The 10279-nt window shown below is 49.0% G+C and overlaps 1 protein-coding gene across 1 annotated transcript in view; it reads left to right on the top strand.

Moving 5' to 3' along the window:
- The first annotated feature begins 6465 nt into the window (after nt 1–6465).
- The window catches only part of Ralb (v-ral simian leukemia viral oncogene homolog B), a 43092-nt gene continuing 39278 nt past the window's right edge, over nt 6466–10279 (top strand). The window contains exon 1 of the mRNA XM_013020679.1: nt 6466–6583. The gene's annotated coding sequence lies outside the window, so the exon portion shown is untranslated. The remainder of the gene's footprint in view (nt 6584–10279) is intronic.

Raw genomic sequence — 10279 nt, forward strand, 5'->3', positions numbered from 1 at the left:
ACAGACAAAAAAAGAAAAAAAAAAGAAAAAAAAGAAAAGCCTAAGCTGGGTGCTGGTGGCTCACATATGTAATCCTGGCGCCACAACCGGACCCCTCCCCAAAAAAAAGTTAAAAAGAAAGAGAGAGAGAGAGGGAGAGAGAGAGAGAGAGAGAGAAAGAAAGAAAGAGACCCAGAAGTGGCTCTGTACCGCAAGTAGTAGAGTGTTAGCCTTGACCAAAAAGCTTAGGGACAGGGCCCAGGCCCAGAGTTCAAGGACCAGGACAGGCAAAAAAGCAAAAAAGCCTAGTCATGCTGTGTGCTGATGGTTCATGTCTCATGCCTCATGCCTGTAATCCTAGTTACTCAGGATGAGATCTGAAGATCACCCTTCAAGCCCAGGCCAGGCAAGAAAGTCTGTGAGACGCTCATCGCCACTAAAACTATCAAAATAAAACTGGAAGTACAGCTGTGGCTCAAGTGGTCAGGCTCTAGCCTTGAGCAAAAGAAGCTCAAGGATTGGTACTAGTCACTCTGTTACAGTGGCAATTACTGTGTTCAGTGACAAAGCAAGATTTGAATATGTTTGGAAGCTGAGTGCTTGTCATGCTAACTCATACTTGTCTAAGATTCAAAACTTTGCAGTTTGAAACCAGCTTGGGAAGAAAAGTTTTTTTTTGTCTTGAAAATAACAAGCAAAAAGCTGACCCGGAGGTGTGGCTCAAATGGTAGACCTCCAACAAAGCAAGCAAGCTCAGTGAGTGAGATGTTTTGAGTTCAAAATCCAAATAGTGACCAAAAAAACCCCCCACAATCCCCACCCCCAATAGTGCAAGTTCAAGGCCCAATATTGGCACAGAAAGAATATTCAAATGCTAATTGCTTGCCATGAGGGCTGCCAGTAAATATCCTGGAGGAAGTTCAGGCGTGGGGCTCTTGCCCAGGCTGAGAAGGTATTATAATGCCAGTGTAGCTAGGGCTCAGGCAAGAACTCAGGAGCTGAAGATTTGCTGGGAGAGGGGTAAGAGAAAGCTCTTGGGTCCTCCTCTGAATACATCTCCTGTCCTGGGCCTTCAGATTATGATTGGTTGGATGACACACTTGAGTTGTCATTTCTAAGAATGAGCATGTGGAACCTGCTCCTGAGATCAGGAGTAGACCGCAGGAAGTGGGGAGAGATGGAGAAACAGAGAACAGAAAAAAATGATCTAGATGGTTCTTTTTTCTCTATTGTTGTTTTTTTTCATTTCTCTTAGTTTTTTGTACCTTATGTTTTGCATAATAGACAATGCAATATAGGAAAGAAAAAGGGAATCACAGAAACAGCAGGACAATGGATGAACCACAGCGACACTGATACTCACTTGACACTATGTGGGATATGAACATTACAACTTGAGGGGGGGATAAAGAGGGGTAAGTGAGAGATAAAGACGGATGGGGTAATGATGATTTAACACAAATGTACTTACCAGCTTACCTATGTAACTGTAAACCCCAGATCACCACATTTTCAATTAAAAATTGAGAAAAAAAAACAAAAAACAATCTAGGTACTAGATCTAGATATTAAGTTTGTCTTTATTTATTTATTTATTTTGTTTCTGCTGCTTGGAATGTTTCTATTGCTATCAGTAGGAAGTAGTGACTCTACCCTCAGATCATTTGCAGATTGGCAACCGCCTTTCTTTTTTAATTGAAGCAGTCATCAAGTCTCAAATGCCCCCAGAGAAGCTTAGCACTTGCCTGGGCGCTTTCTAATAATATCATCTATTTATATAACCTTACCAGCTCCTGGAAGCCAGTCTTTAATGCTGTCTGATGTTCTAGGAAATCAGCAGTTCCTCTCCACAACCTCCCCTACTTCCACAACCTCCCCTACTTCCTGCTTGGCTGTTGGGCATCTACTCCAGGTGCTAGGATGTGGGGCCTGAACTCTTCAGGTCAAGGCTAGTGCTCTACCACTTGAGCCACAGTGCCACTTCAGGCTTTTTCTGCTTATGTGGTGCTGAGGAATCAAACCCAGGGCCTCATGCATGCAAGGCAAGCGCTCTACCACTGAGCCACCTTCCCAGCCTATTGACCTCCATTCCTACATCTACTCTTTGCCATCCACTTTCTACATGGCAACCAAATTCATTGTGTGTGTGTGTGTGTGTACTGGGCTTGAACTCAGGGCCTTACCCTTTTGTTTAGCTTTATTGTTCAAGGCTGGTGCTCTATCACTTGAGCCACAACTCCACTTCTGGCTTTTTTTCTGGTTAACTGGAGATAAGAGTATCCCCTATTTGTTTGCCCAGGCTGGACTAGAACCCTGATCATCAGATCTCAACCTCTTGAGTAGCTAGGGTTACAGGCATGAGACATAGGCACCTGGCTGAGAGTGGGTCAGTGTCATACTAATTTCCAACCTTCTTTTTCTTTTTTTGTGTTGGTAATGGGGTCTGCGTGCTGTCCCTGAGCTCTTCAGATCAAAAGGAGTGCTCTACTACTTGAGCCAAAGCACCATTTCTGGTTTTCTGGTGGTTAATTGGAGATAAGAGTCTCATGAACTTTCCTGCCTTGGCTGGCTTTGAACTGAGTAGCTAGGATTTCAGCCTCCTGAGTAGCTAGGATTACAGGCTTGAGCCACTGGCGCCTAGCTTCCAACCTTCTTATCAGAACTGAGAAGCTCCAGCACAATCTGGCTTCCGCCTCCTTCTTTCAGCTGTGCACGGCTCACTCTTCCCTGCTCATAATAGGCCTCCAGCCTGTTTTCAGTACTTTTTTTTTTCTTTTTTCCCTTTCTCCTGTCTCTGGAGTTTGGACAGGCTGGTTCATTTGTCTGAAGCATTCTCCTGTTCTCTCCCTTACTCTTAGCTTTGGTCAAGGTTCATTTCTCCTCATTCTTCAGGTCCTAGTTTAAATGCTACCTCTTAGGAGTTTTTTAACTATTCAATCTAAAGCAATTTGTTAAGTCACAGCTTGAATTGCTGAGCTGCCTATTAGATTATCGGTGCACTGTTCTCTTAACTAAGTTGTTCACTCCCATTCCCAGCACTATACTTTGCACACAGTTGGGCTTTGTATCAGTCAGAACAACTTTCCAATCCTAGTGTTGTCATTTTGGTGTGGTGATTTGAGTGCCATCAAAAGTCCACTGGGAAGGTGGCTTAGTGGTAGAGTGCTTGCCTTGCATGCATGAAGCCCTGGGTATGATTCCTCAGTACCACATAAACAGAAAAATTCAGAAGTGGCGCTGTGGCTCAAGTGGTAGAGCACTAGCCTTGAGCAGAAAATCTCAGGGACAGCAACCAGGCCCTGAGTTCAAGCCCCATGACTCACACACACACACACACACACACACAAAGGCTGGGTGCTGGTGGCTCATGCCTGTAAATCCTAGCTACGCAGGAGGCTGAGATCTGAGGATCACAGTTCAAAGCCAGTCTGGGCAGGAAAGCCCATGAGATTCTAATCTTCAATAAACCACTCAGACAACTGGAGGTGGTACTGTGGCTCAAGTGGTAGAATGCTAGCCATGAGGTGAGGAGCTGAAGCCCAAAGTTCAACATGACCCTATGACCAACAACAACAAAAGTCCACTGTGATTGAAGTCCCGGTCTCCAGGGTGGAGCTGAGAGATAGTGGGATCTTCAAAGGGTAGGGCCCAATGGGATGGTCTTGAGGTCACTGGGGGTGGTGGAGGGGTGTTCCTTGGAGTGAAGTTCGTACTGCAGATTTTTCTGTTTGCTCTCCTGTTTTCCTTCTCTCCCTTCCTTCTTTCCTTCCTTCTTTCCATCCTTCTTTTCTCCCTCCTCCATTTCTTTCTTTCTCTGTTTCTTTCTGTTCTTGGTATGATCATTCTGACATGATGTGCCACTGTTTGCCACCCTCACTAGAGGGCAAAACAGTGCCCCTCAACCCAGTCTTGGACTTTGAACTTCCAAAACTGATTTAAATACCCCCTCCCTTTTTTTGGTCTGGCGTGGGGCTTGAAGTCTGGGCTTGGGCACTGTCCTTGCATTCTTCAGCTCAAGGCAAATGCTCTACTACTTGAGCCACAGCATCACTTCTGATTTTCTAGTGGTTAATTGAAGAGTCTCACAGACTTTCCTGCCCAGGCTGGCTTTGAGCTACAATCCTCAGATTTCAGCCTGTGGAGTAACTAGGATTACAGGCGTGAGCCACTGGCGCCTGGCTTAACCCTATTATCTGGAGAAGCTAACTGCCATAGGTAGTAATGTATTTTATTGTACTAATTAATACAATGCTGACCAATATACTTTGTATCTTTAAACAACAAAGGTTTAAGTCTCAGGCTTCAAGTCCATCCTTTTTTCTTTTCTTTTCTTTCCTTTCTTTCTTTTTTTGATGGCATTGAAGTTTGAACTCAGGAATTAGTGCTTTGCTAGGCTGGTGTTCTGCCGTTTGCATCATACCTTCAACCTTGAGTTTTGCTGGCTAATATGGAGATGGAGTTTAGCAAACGTTTCTGCTTCTGCTGGCCTATATCTCTTATCTTCTCTCCCCGTGTGTGCGTGTGTGTGTGTGTGTCTGTGTGTTTTGCCAGTCCTGGGGCTGGGGCTGGAATTCAAGGCCTGGGCACTGTCCCTGAGCTTCTTTTGCTCAAGGCTAGCACTCTACCACTTGAGCCACAGCACCACTTCTGGCTTTTTCTGCTTATGTGCTACTAACTGAGGAATTGAACCTAGGGCTCTATGTATGCTAGGCAAGCACTCTATCATTAAGTTACCTTCCCAGTCTCCTCCCACCCCCATTTTAAATCAAGGACCATTTGTAGATTTGGTTAAGCCATACAAAATGATCAGTATAGAGCAGAAGCACTGGTGGGTCATACTTTTAGTCCTACCTCAAGGGACTACCATCAGAGGATCAAAGTTCCTAGCTAAAGGAAGATAAATCCTTACAACTCTTATCTCCAACCAAGAGAACAGAACTGGAGGTATGGCTCCTGTGATGGAGCCCCTACCTAGAACAGAAAAAGCCCTGTGGGTCCTTAAATTGTCTCCATTCTGACAAACCCCTCTCCCAATTAATAAGGCCTTTTAGAAAGACAAAGTGTCTAGGGCCCTCTATGGCCCTCCAGGCTGGAGATTCCCATCCCAGCTAGATGTGATCCAGGAGGTGTCAGTCTGTTAATTGTTATGTAGCAAGGTAATCAAACCACAAAGCCTTTGATAAAACACATGCCTGTTCTAGTTTATAAGAATTACACAGTGCTAGCTGCTGTATCACAATGAAGAAGAGAGGGTTCCCTTTCCTAGAGATTAGAGGCAAACATTTGAACTATTTACTGTGATACAAGCCATGAGCTTTTTTTGTTTGTTTGTTTAAGGGTCGTGGGGCCTGAACTCTGGGTCTGGGCACTGTCCCTCAGCTCTTCAGCTCAAGGCTAGCGCTCTACCACTTGAGCCATAGCACCACCTCCAGCTTTTTTCTAATTACGTGGTGCTAAGGAATCGAACCCAGGGCCTCATGCACTTGCGCAAGGCAAGCGCTCTTCCACTGAGACACCTTCCCAGCCCAAGCCATGAGCTTTGTATAGTGGTATCTGTGTGGGGTTTAGCTCTAGAAAGGAGGGGATGGTGGGGAAATCAACCTAGGCTAACCCTATTTGGATTGTGGCATGGATAGAAAATTACACGACCCTGGGATTCCGAGGGTGAGGGAGGGGCAGCTTGTAAAATACTTACCGTAAAGGTGGTGTACAGAGGGGTTGCAGTTACTTAAGTCTGGTAATGAGTACAGTTCCTTTCCAACAGTGTCACCCCCTTCCCTCATTCTCAGCTAGCTCTTTCCCCCAGGGCTTTCCCGCCCCCCCTACTTTCTGCCTCAGGCTACGACAGTGAGGGTTCGAGACCTAGTGCGTGACCTGGGTCCAGTTACAGCTTAGGTCACTTTATTACTGCTAATGGGATGTCATTAGACCAGCGAGGGGTGGCGGGCTCGGAGGGGAAGCGCGGGCGCCCCGAGCTGCCAGGCCCCCGGCCACACCCGTGCGTGAGCACACAGGGCCACTTCGCCCCCTCCCTCGGTGTTGGTCCATCAGGTCAGTCCTTCCCTTTCACTTTTCTCAACTTCAGCCTCGCCCTGGCCTACATCCCACGATCCGAGCGAGCGCCGCTCCCCCGCCCACGCCCGGCGTCCCCAGACCAGCTCCAGCTTTCTCCTCTGCAGCGGTGGTCACGTGCGGCGCGCCTCTCTCTCGGACTGAAGGCATCGGAGGGGGGCGGGGCCGGCTTGTCTGGAACCGCCCCTCCGCCAGAGGCGGGTTCTCATTGGCGAAGCTTCTTCCTCCGCCCCCTGTGGCTTGGAAGGCCTCGTTTAGATTGGTTTGGTTTGCCTTACCTGGGCGTGGCCTCTAGGGGAGGACGGGCGAGGGCGGAAGGGAGGGCGCGCCCCCGAAAGGAGGGGTTGCCTGGACGACGTCGGGGGCGCGCTTGCGGGGGGAGGGGGGGGTTAGGGGGTGGAGTAGCGATCCCGGGCTGCTCAACGACAAATCGGCTGGGGACGGCCAGGCTCCGGCCGCGGGAGTGGGCGGGGCGCATTTAAGAGCTGCCGGCCTGGGGCGGACGGCCGAGGCGGCGCGGGACGGGTCTCAGGTAAGGGCGCCACGCGGGGCCGAGGCCCCCTCTGGACGGGGGTGGGGCAAGGACTGATGGAGAAGTTGGCGCGCGGACGGCCTGTGTCCCGGGCGGGCAGCCGCGGGGCGCGTCGCTCCGAGGGGGCCGGCGGAGGGCGACGCCCGGGCTGCGGCCCTCCCCCTCCCCCCTTGGCGTTGGGACCCCTGGGGAAGCCGTGGGGGGTGGGGGGCCCTGCTGACCCGGGAAGGAGAAGACGGGGGGCGGCGCCCCAGCCTGTTCTCCGGTCGCTTCTTCCCTTTCCCACAAATGGCCACCGCTTCCCCTTCCTGCGCTTCCGGGCCTCCCTCCCGAGGACCGTCCACTTCCTCGGGAGCCGCCGCGGCGGGATGGGAGCCGCCGAGTGTGGCCGAAACTTGAGGACCGAACTCGCACGGCCTGGACCTCGGGTTCCGGACGTTTTTCTGGTGTGTTCGTTTCTGTCCGGTCTTGCCCACGAGCCACGTAGCGCTCGCCTGCCGCTCTGGTACCGGGCTGGCGCCGAGGGTGGCTCCTTCTAGAAGCGCCGTGGCTTTTCCAACCCCACCCTGGCCGGCCCTGCGTCTCCGGGCCCTGTCCTCTGGCGCTGGGGTCCGAACTGCTGGTGCCAGACACCGTCCGTCGGTCGCGACGGCTGTTTGATCGCCGTGGTTCACCTCTGTGCTCCCCCCTCAGGTGAATACTAGAAGTGTGGGAGCTTTGATGTGGTCGCCAGGTGAGTCTCTTGGGGAGGAGTCCCAGATCAGGTGAACTGAGTTTGAATTGGTGATGGGAGAGACTTGGGGCTGATTCTTTTAACTTTTCTATGACTTGCCTTCAACACTGGTCGAGTAGACAAACTCCGCTGTGCCCTCGTTTCCTAACCTCATTTCTTCACTTTGGGGGATGGCTAGTGGGTGCTGGTTATTGGAGGGATAAGCCTCCCTTATGGATGTGCCAGTGATCAGTGTTCTAAGCACAGCAGAAGGATTCTTGGAGGTCAACCTCAGAACAAATCAAGGCAGTGTTCTTTAAGGTACAAATGACAGCAACACAATCTTGAAGTTCTGAGAAATGGAGTGACTGTGAAAGGCAGCACTGAATGGCCTCACGCCGTCTCTTGGCCTTTTTCCCCTCAAGGCTGGCACTCTACCACTTGAGCCACACTTCCATATTTTGCTGGGTGAATTGGAGGTAAAAGTCTCATAGACTTTTCTGCCTGGTCTGGTTTCAAACCTCGATCCTCAGATTTCAGTCTCCTGAGTAGCTAGGATAAATAGAGGTGAATTACTGGTACCTGGCTTATCGCTGGAACTTTTATTAGTGATGGGATTTTTGAACATGGTTTTCCTAAACTGCAGCCTAGACAACTTTAAAAAGATGAAAATAGTTACCCTGATTGTGAGGATTAAATGAAATGAGAAATGTTGAGGATCTTTCTTTCTTGGGTCCGGTTGTGGGGCCTGAACTCTGGGCCTGGACACTGTCCCTCAGCTCTTCAGCTCAAGGCTAGTGCTCTACCACTTGAGCCACAGCGCCACTTCTGGCTTTTTTCTTTTTGCTTATGTGGTGCTGAGGAATCGAACCCAGGGCCTCATGCATGCAAGTCAAGCATTCTACCACTGAGCCACCTTCCCAGCCCCATCCTCCTCTCTCCTTTCTTTCTTTCTTTTCTTTGGTGGTCATGAGGAATGGTGTTATGGTTTAGATAAGTGTCTCCTAAAGGCATGGTCCCTGTCCTGTGGCTCTTTTGGCAAGTGGTGGAGCCAAGTAAGGAATTTGGACTTGGGGATTGCCCTTGAAGCAGATATTGGGACAGTTGCCTCTTACTGCCTCCATTTCCTGGCCATTCTGCCATAAGCAGCTTTTCTTTTCTTTTTTTTTTGGGGGGGGGTTGTTGTGGGGCTTGAACTCTGGGCCTGGACATTGTCACTTAGCTCTTCAGCTCAAGGCTAGCACTCTACCACTTGAGCCACAGCCCCACTTCTGTCTTTTTTTCTTTTTGCTTATGTGGTGCTGGGGAATCGAACCCAGGGCCTCATGCATGCAAGGAAGCACTCTATCACTGAGCCACCTTCCCAGTCCCTATAAGCAGCTTTTCCAAGTGCTTCCAATCATGCCTTTCTGTAGGCTCCAAAGCAGCATGCTGTGGACTAGAACAGTGAAAAAAATTTTGTTTTTGTTTTTTTTGTCGGTTGTGGGGCTTGAACTCTGGGCCTGGGCTCTGTCCCTCAGCTCAAGGCTAGCACTTGAGCCACAGCTCCACTACTGGTTTTCTGAGTGATTTATTGGAGAGAAGAGTCTACTGGGAACTTTCCTTGTCAGGGCTGGTTTTGAACTGAGATCCTCAGGTCTCAACTCCCTGAGTCGCTAGGATTACAGGCATGAGCCACTGGCTCCCGGCTTCCATTGAAATTTTGAACCAAAAATCTTTTTTCTTTTTAAGATGAGTAAGGTCTTTGTTATAGTAATGGAAAACTGGCTAACATGAATGGGAAGAAGCCACGGATATACAACCCTGTGTGTAGTTAAGCTAGTGTGCTTATTCTGAGCACATCCAACTACTTTCCTTGGTGCTGAGGATTGAACCCGGGGCCTTGTCTCATACAAAGTACACACTCTATCACTGAGCTATACTCCTAGTCCATTACCTTTTCTAGTTGCATCATTTTCCCATTGGAAACTTGGTATTCTTATCTGAAATCCTAGTAAGAGTTTCCTGTGTCTGAAAAGTACATGTTTTTCTTCCTTGTCTTTCTTTCTTTTCTCCTTCCTTTGTTCCTTCTTTCCTTCTTTTCTGTCAGTTGTGGAGCTTGAACTCTGGGCCTGGGCGCTACCCCTCAGCTCTTCAGCTCAAGGCGAGCACTCTACCACTTGAGCCACAGCACCACTTCCGATTTTCTGAGTGGTTTCCTGCCCAGGCTGGCTTTGAACCAAATTCCTTAGATCTCAGACTCCTGAGTAGCTAGGATTACAGGTGTGAGAGCTACAACACTCCCCAGTAGATGTTTTTCTTTTTTTCCTTTTCCTTTCTTTCTTTCTTTTTTTTGTCAGTTGTGGGGCCTGAACTCTGGTCCTGGGCTCTGTCCCTCAGCTCTTCAGCTCAAGGCTAGTGCTCTACCACTTGAGCCATGGCAGCATTTCTGGCTTTTTTTGCTTATATGGTGCTGAGGAATTGAACCCAGGGCCTTGTGCATGCAAGGCAATCACTCTACCACGGAGCCACCTTCCCAGCCCCAGTAGATGTTTTTCGAGGATTGATTCTGCATGGAAAAAGTATAAGTCAAAGTTACTAGCTATATTTCGGGAAAATGGAACCAGGGCATTTAAAGATAGGAAAAGAAGAAATCATTCCAACGTAAAGTAGATTCAACTTATGTCTTAGCAGAAACTGGAAGAAGTAGAATGGTTGGAAATTTATGCTCTGATTTTGTGTGTGTGTGTGTGTGTGTGTGTGTGTGTGTGTGTGTGTGTGTGTGTCAGATGTGGGGCTTGAACTCAGGGCCTGAGCACTGTCCCTGAGCTGAAGGCTAGTGTTCTACCATTGAGCCACAGCACTACTTGCAGATAAGTCTCAACCACTTTCCTTCCTGCTGGGGCTGGCTTTGAACCATGATTCTCAGATCTCAGCCTCCTGAGTAGCTAGGATTTTAGGTGTGAGCTCCCAGCTCCCAGGTGCCCTGAAATTCTTTTTTTTTG

This window comes from Dipodomys ordii, unplaced genomic scaffold (assembly GCF_000151885.1).
Source record: "Dipodomys ordii isolate 6190 unplaced genomic scaffold, Dord_2.0 Scaffold52, whole genome shotgun sequence".
In the NCBI taxonomy this organism is placed as follows: Eukaryota; Metazoa; Chordata; class Mammalia; order Rodentia; family Heteromyidae; genus Dipodomys; species Dipodomys ordii.